Source organism: Aythya ferina (assembly GCF_964211825.1).
Source record: "Aythya ferina genome assembly, chromosome: 3".
NCBI classification, from domain to species: domain Eukaryota; kingdom Metazoa; phylum Chordata; class Aves; order Anseriformes; family Anatidae; genus Aythya; species Aythya ferina.
In genome coordinates, this window is record NC_140298.1 from 59,597,346 (window position 1) to 59,609,713 (window position 12,368).

Here is a 12,368-nt window from a genome sequence, read left to right on the forward strand (position 1 = left end):
ATACAAATTTTACTACACTGCATAAACAAATAAACTAAAAAAATACTAACTGTATACTGAACCCCCAGACCCTTATATTCCTTAGTAAGTCAAATTCAGTGTGCAATGCAACTGATCCTACCTACCTTTAATTATTTAAAATCATTAATTTTCCTATAAACAACTTTTTAAAACAGGCTTTCTAGTCTTTCAAACCTCAGAAATCATTCCAAATGTCTTTTTTCACATTACATATACTTTACCTATAGTCATCACAATCACTGTGTATAACACAAAGTCGAGGTAATAAAAAAAGGCTCTGCTCTTTTCCCTGTGTCCCATTTCCCTGACTGAACTTCTTTCCCCAGCCATTAAATACAAACAAAGCTTGTTTAAAAGACAGACAGATCGAAAGACATGAGAGAAAAGCACAGACCTTGAACACCAGGAGTGAAATTAAATTAGTTAACTGCTAGAAGCATGAAGCGTTAATGAAATAGCACTGGAGAATTTTCTCCTTATGAGGAACATTTATTCAATGTTAATTAAATTCTTTTATTCAAAATCTATATTTACCCAAGCATAAAAATATTATATCATATCAATAGCTGAAGAGTGTAAGCACTACTGCACTAAAAGCATGTTTTTTTCCCATCTAGTGAAGTGAAGCCTTTAAATCATTGATATTGTTTGAAGTGTTCAAAGAAATGATGGGGACACAACAACAACAACCCAACCAAACAGAAAAACACCAGAGAAACCTCTGCATGAACCAGAAACCACAGTTATTAATTCATTTGTCTAATGAATAGCTATCAGAGACTAGCTCCAAGCATTTTCTTACAAAGTTCACATCCGATAGTGTTAATGACTAACTTTCAGAGAGCCCACAACAATTATTTCCCTACAATAAATCCAGGTGGCTGGTTTGTTCACTTGCAGTCCAGTTCTGCACCACTGAAACCAAAAAGTTTTGACATTAATTTTGATAGGTTCAGTAGCTGAGTTTCACTGGGGTTTTCTCTAGTTTCTGAGCTACATTTAAAACTGCATAAGCAGCACCTCACTTCTGACAGTTCATTTTAACTAAATCACAGGAGTACAGTAATTTCCAGGTGGAATTGGAGCTATGCTTCATCTAGATCTGGTGTTGTGGATATAACATTGGTGAGTGCTAAAGTCCTCACAGACAATGGTCCAAAAAGCAGGCAACCTAGAGAATGGACTCCTCCTTGTCAAATTTTGGCCTCACCAGTATCCTGGTTTCTCCTTGAAGAGGTCAAAGGAGCAGTACATGGCTGGACCACTTCTCCAACTCCAGCTCTACAACAGCATCAGCACTTGAGCGCACACACACACACACACACACACAAAGAAATTCTTATTTACTTACATGGATAAATTGCAACCCCTGACAGTTAGCTACGTGGTATGCAACGTGGATTTAATTTTATTTGCTGTTGAATTTCTTCTTAAAAGTCTACATCAAACCCTTCAAACTGAAAAAGTTCCCACCTTGTTCACTGTTACCAGGATTAAGTCCAGATTTTAGAAAGACCACTATGGGGAAGGGGTAGTAAATAAGAGTAGAGGAGGAAAGTAAAAAAAATTAAAGAATAAAACACAATAAGTTCTACAGATAATATTTGGTTGCATTCAGATATCACCTTAAAATAGAAAGAACAGTCCTTAATGGAATATATCCCCAGGCTGACCATGTGGAATAGACACTTTTGATTAATTTAACTAGTCACTACCTACTTTTCAGCTATATTTGTATAGAACAGTATTTCCTTTCTATGGAAGCAGAGAACACAACCTGAATTAAGAACCTGTGTGTTCAGCAGAAAGTTGATTCTACATTGTTTCACAGAAGGATATAAAGCTCAATTGTGCACCTCCCAGCCTCAGTTTTTCTACCTTCCCTGAAAAGAAGGTAAATTAGACAACAGTGAGTACTAGAAGTCAGTTTCTAACCAGTAAAAAGGCATACGTGAATTGCAGGGTTGTCTGCTCCTAAGTAGTACAGAAACAAAGTAAAATGATACGTAATAGAAATGAAATATTGACATGGAAACACCACTGCAGAAAACCTAAGTAGTCAACAAAGAGGAAAACCAAGCAGTCCTAGAATGTGATGAATTCAGAAAACCTGCTGGATGACTGGAATAGACTTTGTACGAAAACATCACAGAGAATAAGCAGCAGGCTCTTTGATGAGTTAAAACAGAAATCTGTTAGCTAGACATCCCCCATTACACAATGATAGCCATCTTTTTTGATACAGTAGGACATTTAAATATAAACACAAAAAGAAATGCATCAAAGACTGGGGCACCAACAGCAAGCAGAATTTCTATCTGAAACTGAATTATGCAGGCAAACGGTTACTGATAATAACCAGAACTCGAGTCAGTGATAGCAATTACAGAAAGTGAAAACATCTGAACAGAACAATGTCCTGTCTTTTTCAGGGTCGCATTTAGGAATAGCAAGCATTCTGAAACAACTTGTAAGTGGACCAAGCAGCCAACACAGCCCGTGAGATTACAACATTTTCACTTGTACAAGTTTGCAGGCAAGACTCTTTTTCATGTAGCCAGGGTGATAAATATTAATTTTTATTCTATTTTCCTTGTAAAATTCAAGCTTACTAGAAGCAACAGAAAGAATTCAGCTCTCCAGCTTGTTTTATCAATTCACAATGCCAAAACTCATAAAAATAATGAAGACTGGGAACTGACCTGTTAAGACAGTCTCTTCCTCTATAGCCTATGCTTTTATAATTTATGTTAATGATGCGTAAAAATAATATTTTTATATTTATTTTCCACCAGGCAGAATCATTTCCTATTTCTCTTGTCAAGCTGCTGGGAGACAGATAGAGAAACATTCACCAGAAAGCCTGGCAGAAGCCCAAGCAGCACTCCCATCCTGCCCACCCAACGCTCCCCGTGATCTCACTTGGCTATTGCCTCGTCGGATTCCTGCAAGTTTTCCTACATGCTGTGAAATGGTTGCCAGGTTTCACCTCAAGGCAATAACAGCTTGCCGTTGAAGGCTAAATGATTGCTGCATCTCAGTAGGCTGTGTTAATACCTACATACTCTTGTGCCCTCCTCTTCCTTCTTCCTGTAGAGTATTCCAAGTCTTATTTTGGGAGCTCTATGAAATGTATATGCTGGGATACTTCCTTGCACGCCCACGTGCAGAGCAGCTTCCTTTAATTCAGAAGTAGTGGAGCCACAGTACAAACGAATATTTGCACAACTGACCTATCTTACTGGTCAAAACAGCAAGCAATGTAGAGACGATGGAAATAGTCCTGCTCTCTTTGAGGTCTGTCAGAATTTGGCTGGTTTATGTCAGTGGGAACAGCAGCAGCCTATTGCCTTTCTCTTCCATTTTCCTTCATGTTTTTCCCTGCCTCGGGACAGACAGCTAGTTGACCTCCCCCACAACCACATATCTTCCTATTCTAGCTTTCCTAATCTCTACACCTAAAAAGTTTTCCTCCCTAACAAGCAAGAGCTTTCAAGCACTACCATTTGTCACCGGCCATCAAGCACGGATCACAGACCTATGATTTAAGCACACGGACTCAGAGCCCAGCACTCCCCACTGACATCACAACAGAATGATGGACTTGTATTTCCGAGAGAAGGCAAACCGTATGTTTCTCACTGGGGGCATTACTGCCTTCTTAACCAAAAGATCCATTCCAGATTCATTTTCAACTGACAATAAAAAAGGAGAGCTTAACAACCCTTTTCCTTTTCGTCTACCACGTACTATATCATAGTCAAGTCATCGATTCAATTATTACACTCTGGCTTTGCAGACTTCTGTATATTTGCCCATTTGTCTCCTTGAAGACATCATTACCATTTCCAGCTCTTCAACACATAACGCTGCTCAGCTGCTCTGAGTGCCTTGGCAAGATGCCCTGCCTGCTAATACAACGCTAGGACTCGGTGACATCCTCTTTCAGGATCCCTCTGACTTTTGTAATCTGTGATAATACACACCTACCCCAGCCTACAGCTCCAATCTGGTAAGACTGAATCCATCTATTTTTAAAGCATCTGTAAACCCACTAAGAAGCAACCTTATAAATGCATCTCAGATTTTTTTCTGGGCTTCTTTAGTTTCAAAACTTCCATCCAGACTCTTAAAGGAAATGAACAGCATCACAGCTTTCCATAACAATACCCATTCACAAAGCACAAAGCATAATAACATGAAACCTTACGGGAAAAAAATTTCCATTAGAGATTCGCTGGTGTCCAGTGACTCAGTATTATTTTCAAGACAACAGCTGACTGCCTAGCTCTGTGCAGCTGATAACTAGATTTCTGTACCTTGTTTGCTGGGAGATTGGAACTTATTCTTTACTCAAGTCAATTATGTTAATTATGAACTGCACAGAGCTAAGACTAACTTGGATAAATCAAAGTTCTGGGGGGAAGCAGCTCGGAAGAATTACCTATAAGCCACACCAAACACATACAGCATTATTTGGTCTTACATGGGTCTAAATATTTCTTTTGAGCAGAGCCTGTTTCTCAGTCAGGAAGGTGACAGTCTTAGTTAATACAGAAAAACAGATGTTCTCGAAATGTATCAGGCCTCCCATATATAGACTCCTCTTTAGGTATATATTCAGGTACCTAAACAGAGGTATTTGGCTGATCTCATTTCATAACACATTCCTGATAAACACTCTGGGAGTTTGGTGCCTGTTCATAAAGAACATCAACCCTCGGTTTGAGTCTAATAGGACTTTATGGATACAAGTAGTGGATAATTAAGACCTAAGCAAACAGCTACACTTTTAGAATTCAAAATGAATTGGGAAAATCAGACCTTACACAATAGATGCAAAGGGGAAATAAAATGAGTGGTATTAATCAAGACACTTTCAATCCTGATTAGTTTCATCTTCACCCCGTTTGAGCAGTTGATAAGATGGGCCGTACCAGGCTATCTAAATTAGATTTCTGTAATCAATTGTGCATTCACGTCTAAATGGCTAATAACATATCTGAGCACATTTTCTAAGAAAACGACAATGAAATGTATCACCAGATGCTGATATTATACTTCATCCCTTAGGTCTTTTTTCTCTGTATGCAAGTGAACACGCAGTTTTTAAGAAGCCCACCCAGGTGTTTGTTGCTGGAGTCTAGATGGAGAGAATTGCATGCAAATAAGCTGATTCCTCAGGCAGATCTTCCCTCTCAAGCAGCAGGGAACTGTAGTTCCAGAAGAGGCAATTGCCTGTGTACAACACGTACGCTGCCTCTCACCGGGAGCTCATGATTTTTGTAATTAAACCCACTTCTGCTTATGGTATGCCCAGATTCGCCCTCTCTGATTTCTTCTGTAGTGGTGAACAGGCGTGGAAGAAACAGATGACAAATTCTGAATCTCAGTTTAGGAGATTTAGGTCCTGACTCTCCACAACAGAGCACTGAAGCAATCACAAAACTTTGTGCTTCCGGCAGTAAGCTCAGCCTGCATTTTTCCCATTCAGTGTTTCAGCTTAGATTTAGATGTGATTGAGTTTGTTTAGTTTCTGGCTGATAGAAACAGGCAACTCCTTGCCATTAAAGGAAGTGCAGCCATACCACGCGTTAGATAAGTGGGATAATACCTTCCCATCAGCATCTCCACAGCAGCACCAGATGTCATAATGCCACAGTGCAGAAATGCATGCCTGTCCTGCAGATACAGATTAGTCACATCAAGGACACAGAGGGGAGGTATGAGACATTGCTCAACACGCCCCTGCAAATGGAGAATATCCAGTTTTCAGATAAGAGGCTTTGTTTTACTAGTTTATGCAGAATCAGTAGTGGGAATGGTTTTTAGTTGCGGTTCAACAAAGACTTCAAAATAGTAATTACAGTTCAAGAAAAAAATTGTTCTGTTTCAGCTTGAGGCCCTGAGAGTGAACATTAAAAAAAGCAGAGAGTCTCAGTGTTGAAGAAATACCACAGACTGCTCTAGAGATACTTTTGAAAAGGTGGTTTACAGTGATCACTGAGTTAGATAACCTGGGTGGTAGGATAAAAATCACCTCATTAAAGGACAATTAAATAGCAGACAAGAAAAACAAGGCAATCTCTAAATTGAACCTAGAAAATGTTATCATTCTGCCAAACATTTAAATTCATCTTTGAAGCACTAATTCTTTTAATACTGCTTGTTCTTGTCAGCATTTTCTCAAAATCACTTCATAACTCTTTCTAATTATTCTGCAGTGTTTGAACAGATTTATTATGGCTTTTGCTAAATGCAAATAAACAAACAAAAAATACACATGTTATAACTTTTTATTTTCAAGTCAATTAAATATCTGTATGCTTATTTAGAAAAGACTGCATCTGCTTTCCACGGGCTCTAAGGCTTAGTCACTTGTTTCCTATTTACAATAAATTGTTTCAAATCAAACTTTAAAATGCCACATAATTATCACAATAAAACACTTATTAGCACATGCAATGCAAAATTGAATCCAAACATTTAGGAGAGAGTAGGTGTTTTGGATCCTTTCCACAGGAAACAGTTGTGTTGTGTTTTTTTTTTGAAGAAACTATAAAAGCATCCCAAGCCAAATGAAGCCATCCTATGTCATCCTAGCAACTGACTGGAGTTAGTAAAAAATGGAGAAAGCACTTTTATCCAAATCTGCATATATATATATATATATATATAAAAAAAAAAAGAACATTAGTTTGTAGCCAAAAAGGCTGACACTAATTGCAGTTTACAATTTGTAAAATTGGTCAGTAAAGGGGAACAAAAATTGCTGTATTTCAACAGAATACCATTTGCACTGGTTTCTCTGTATTACTGTGAGCTCCAGTCTGTGAGCTTCAGACAAAAATTAAAAAAAAAAAAGCTAGTTTGTCTAAAGAAATCCTAAGGGATTTAGGATCCCATTCATTGTCTGCAAAATATTACAGAATATACATACACATATTCAAATCTGTAATTCATTTTTGTGGGAGATGAATAAGCAAGTAATACAAAGCTTAATTTAAAAAAAAAAAAAAAAAAAAAAGCCATTTAAAAAGATAATATTTCAATGCATAAATGGACTTATTTTTCTTTTCTGGGACAGGTGAATTCAAAAATATTGAAAGCCTATTTCTTCTCTCTTGATATTTTCATCTTTTATATTGCTATTTCCCAAATAACTTTGAACCACAGTATCTCCTGTTTGACAGTACTCCAGAGGAGTGGAGTCCAGCTTAAAAGATTCTGTGTGACATCTGCAGCTCCAAATGCTCAGAAGGGAACAAAAGGAGGAACTGAGCTGAGCATATTTTTCTAAATTTTACTCGGCAGTTTGCTTCAAAAAGGATTGTCAGAAAACACAGGTATATCTGCAATCATCCTCAATTCCTGAAGCATACCTTAAGCTAACTTACTTTACCACAAACAAGTTTGAGAATGCTATTTTAGGCATATAGAAAAAAAAAGTCTCAACACTTAAAAAAGCACTGCATGTGAAGGCATGCTTTAGTTCAGACCATGTGCAGACCAAAGAGCCGGCAGTAATTTTGAATTTTGCCTTCCATGAGTCTTGTATACTTTTGACACTCACATAGTAGAGCCATTAAACTCCAATGGATACTGGTTTTATTCATTTTTCTATTTTCTGAGCAACAGTCTACTTCACATCTCTACCACTGTCTATTTTAGAATGTTTCTGCAGCTGATTAAAAGATTTCAAGTGATAAAAAAACTTGATTCATGAACTCATGAACTGAATTCACTTTTTTATAATAATTTTTATTTTTTTTAAAGGCTCTACTTCTCTTAACTAACTGAAATGGACAGTGTGCTGATAAACTTCCAGTGACACTGGGTTCAGCGCTGAAGAATATCAAGAACATAAAGACTGCTCAGCTCTTTAAAGCAAGCACAATCTTCTTTCAATATCATACAACTGCAACAGTAAAAATAAAACTGTGATCTATTTAACTACAAGAACTCTTGCTACACTCTCTGGCCTTATGAATAGAGCCTTGATATGGGAAGTAAAATGCCTGGTTTCCCACAATAATACCAGTGAGAGAGAATGTGCTGAACAGCCCCATATATCATCATAAGAATTCAATATCCATGACATTTTCTGTTCGCTGTGCTTGAATTTGGAGAAAGACAAGATAAGGTTAGCAAAACACAGCAGAGATTACTTGTCACTTTAAAGCATCTCCCCGCGTTAACTGTTTTGTGTTGTAAGCTCTGAAGTACCAACACACTTTCCCAGACTGCGCTGAGAAGTAGCAGCTGAGCAGTTTGGTGATGAAGTACACGGCATCTCAAGTGGGTGATAGCTACAAGTGCTCACAAGTATTATTTATAAAGTACAAAGTAAAGTCCAACCATTCCTGAAGCAAAGGAATGGTCAGCTCGGGTGGAGAGCCAGATAGCTCAAGAGTGCAGTAAGGTAACACAGCCTTCTGTGTAATGTAATGGAGCCAAACACAGAGGGGTAAAACTGCTCAGAGCAAAAGCAAGCTAAGAAATTTCTGATTTTTTTTTCTAGCAGCTACATCTTCTTTCCCTTTTCTTACTGCTTTCTGCACAGCTCCAAGATAAATATGAAGTACTTCAGTCATCCTATTCCCATAGTTCTAGGCATCCTGGTTTGGGTGAGGGATTGTAAACCTGGCAAAGCGCATTTCAGGACAGCAAATCCATGTTCTCTGGTAAACCTGGGAGCAGCCAGCAACCATCAAGAGCTAGTCTACCCATTTTGGTCCTTCCAGAGCTTCCAGGCTCAAGCTTGCTAATATTTGACTCTTTCCAGTCCACCAGAAAACATCAGTGTCACTGCACAGGTATAATGAGATGAGCCAAAGGCAGCCTGGGACCTAGAATCAACAGCCAATTCTAACAAAAAAGGGAAGCTTAAAAGCTGGCTGCAGTGACCACCTACCCCTTTAAACTGAGGGCTGTGTACCGTAGTCTACTGCTGCTCCTTTCTTCCAGGCTGCTCCAGTGATGTAAACCACAGTGAAAATCTTCACAGGGTCAAAACAGAATGAAAAGGGATTTCAAATATTATGTTACTAAGCAGTAGCACGCTGTTGGAAAATAAAATGTAATTTATGTCTCAGCACAGATATGGAGTCTGTTAAGCTAGTCCCAGAGAGCATTTCTAGAGCACAAAGCAGAACAGAGTTTATTACAGAGATGATTAGCAACTAAGCACATTTACTTAATGTGGTTTTTACAACGTAAACATCACCCACTGCATATGTACACCAACTAAAGATTTTGACTTGTCAACACTGCAACACTGAAATACAATCAAGAGATGAAGTAAAGACAGTCTCAAACAACACAGGGTTATGGATAAGATCATTTCTGCCTACTTAATTGCAGGTAGCTGATGGTATGTTACAAAGCTTTACTAATATGAGCTAAACTGTAACTTTTATTTCACAACATATACATCTGCCTGCTAGATTCATTTTAAAATACTGTATCAGAACATAAAAAATGCCCCAGTGATCCATTTAGCTCCATACCACGTGTCCAACAGTGGGAACATTTAGGAAAGCAGAAAGCTCTGGCATGCCCCTGGGTCATCTCTCTGCAAACCCCCTGAGCATTCAGTATCCGTTGCTCAGTGGCCTAGAACCTGGCCTGCTGTTGAACAAGGCTGCCACTTGTGGATAAAGAAAGAAAACAACTTTACAATAGTTTTCAGTTCAAATATAAGTATTGTTTTAATATTATCTATCTATATGTATGTATGATTGCTTTTTCTAGGCCACCACAGATACACTTAAGAAAGCAAAACTAGTTTTTGTCATTTTGCTATTGCTCCATTAAGCCACAGGAAATAGAGTTTTCTACTAGTGCCCTTTTGTTATTTATCGTTTCACTCAAAATCTTCTGTATTTTGATTGCACAAGGATCTTATGCTCAGGTAACAGCACAACTTAATATCATTATTCCACCACTCTGTGGATCTTGCCAACTTTTCCAGGAAAAATACAGAAAAACTAGGAGATATAATTCTAATATTTGCTTTACAGGAGGTGAATATCAGTGCAAGGAACCAAGGCAAAATAGTGATAAGGCTGGTAGCTTATTGTAAAGCTTCAGAGAAGAAAGCCGAGGCAAATTTTGTTTCTGCTTCATGGATTCACAAATGGGGGCCTAAACGAGGTTCCCATGGATAAAAATAAATAAAACAATATTTTCCTGGACGGTGTTTGCCCTCCAGGTCAAACGGTTTGTGATGCTACACGGAGAGTGAAAGTTAGATCCAGGACCTTGTCATAACAGCCATTTTTCTTCCCTCACACTTAGCAAAACTCCACATTATTTTATTAGAGTAGGTTTCAGAACTTTGCTTTTTTTCAAAACTGCAAATCTGTTCTTTTCTTGTTGCTGTGAGAGCACAGACACTGGGAATCAGCTTAAAATGATAAAGCAGTATCTTCAGCCTGAAATCATTTTCTTAACCAAAATTACAACAATCCGACATTGTCACATCAAGCACTTTGCCACAGATTGGCAAACTAAGGTCTGAACAGGTCAATCCTAGAAGACATATCCCCCACAACTCAGCAAAGTATTGTGATATTTGGTCCAAATTAAACCCTCTGTGGTCCCACTGAACTTCAAGTTTGAATGATCTGTTCAGTAACAGGCCAAAAGGAGCAAATACAAATCCTTAAAACACGGGTTCCTAAACTCCAATTGGCATTTTTGAGTTTTTGCCCTCACAGATGGATGTCCTCGGAAAACAAAGTCTCCAAGCAAAATACTTTTACAGGAGTCACAGGAAAAACAACACACCACATCGTTCCTCAGCGATCACCTCTCCTGGTGACCAACGAGGCACCACAATGACTCCTGAGGCATCCTCATCCTGTGGCTGGGGAACATCACCACTGACTTGTCTCTAGGCCAAGCACTGCAAGGATTTAAGGGTTTGAGACAGTCTGACAAATCCAAAATGCCCCTGGAACAATCAAGTACAACCATGCAGATTCTGACAAGGAAAAAGAAAAGTCTAAGGTATTTTGTGTTCTTGGAGGTAAAAACCTTCCTCGATTTACTGATTCACATCTGTGCACACACATACGCAGTCTGTTTTCATTTGCTATCTCTACACAGATTAAAAAAAAAAAGGAAAGAAATCCTAAGTACATGACCTTAGACTTTTATCACATATTATTGACAATGTAATGGACAATGAATCCGTTCTCCTAGATTAGACAACCAAAACATTCACTTCTTAATAGGAAACATAGATTAGTCAACTGTATGAATAGTCATTATTTACCAATCTTTGAAACAGGATATTCTTCAATTTTATGGCTTCCAAATGTACAATCCAGTAACAATCCTGACCTTTGGTACTAAAACATCATTTTGAAATGATAAATGGCTGCTGTTCAGTTGAGAGAGCTCCATACACAGATTCCCTGTTTCCAAGTTCACAGGATACAAAGGAAGGACACAATGCAGGTGCATATTTATTTCCTAACATTTAGATGTGTTTTCAGCAGTTGTCCATCACTGTAACTGTATTATAAGTCAATTACTTGATTTTGTTTTATGGACATCTTCTTCCCAGGTTCCTTCTGGCTCCAAAATTCTGCAATTAAGATTACCTTTCACTGAACATATTTCAGGAGCACAAATTACATATTCTCTTGCCTTAACTGAGAACTGAGAATGCAGACAAATAGGAGGTACAAGATTTTCTGCTACGGACTCTTTAGGACACTCATTTCCACTAAGATGACCATTATTCTGTAGCTGTCAAACACAGCTTCAGATACTTTTACTGCTCGACATCTGATTGCTTTAAGATTTGCATCAACACACAGCTAATGGACTACATAACTACAAGGGAAGACAAGTATCAAAAAAGAAAAAAGGATGAGTTGATCTACTGTATGGTGACAAATTGAGATGCCTGTATATATTGCTTTTTAAAGTTGTATGTGCTCAGAAACATGCTTAGATCATGCAAATCACTATTTAACACCTGCAACAATGACTTTCTGAGGAAAATTTCCATGAATAGTGAGACCTTCATCAGTAACATAGAGTGACATTCACATGGGACAAAACCGTGAATGCTTCACTACTAATTTTATACACTGGGTTGCATATTTTGTCCTATTGCTCCAACCAGCTTTCACCACTGTCAATCTTTATTTTTATCAGAGGACTTATGTGTATATATTGCTTTTTTTTTTTTTTTTTTTTAAGACAATAAGACGTTATATAATGATGTATTTCAACAGAATTATTGAAATTATTAAATATTCTAGCTACTCCAGACTAAGTTTGAAAATTTTATGTTCTTACTTCAAACACTAAATGTAAACAGTTATTCA

At 37.9% G+C, this 12,368-nt stretch overlaps 1 protein-coding gene across 1 annotated transcript in view; it reads right to left on the reverse strand.

Moving 5' to 3' along the window:
- UBE3D (ubiquitin protein ligase E3D) overlaps positions 1–12,368 on the reverse strand; it is an 81,773-nt gene that overhangs the window by 23,018 nt on the left and 46,387 nt on the right. The gene's annotated exons all lie outside the window — the stretch shown is intronic.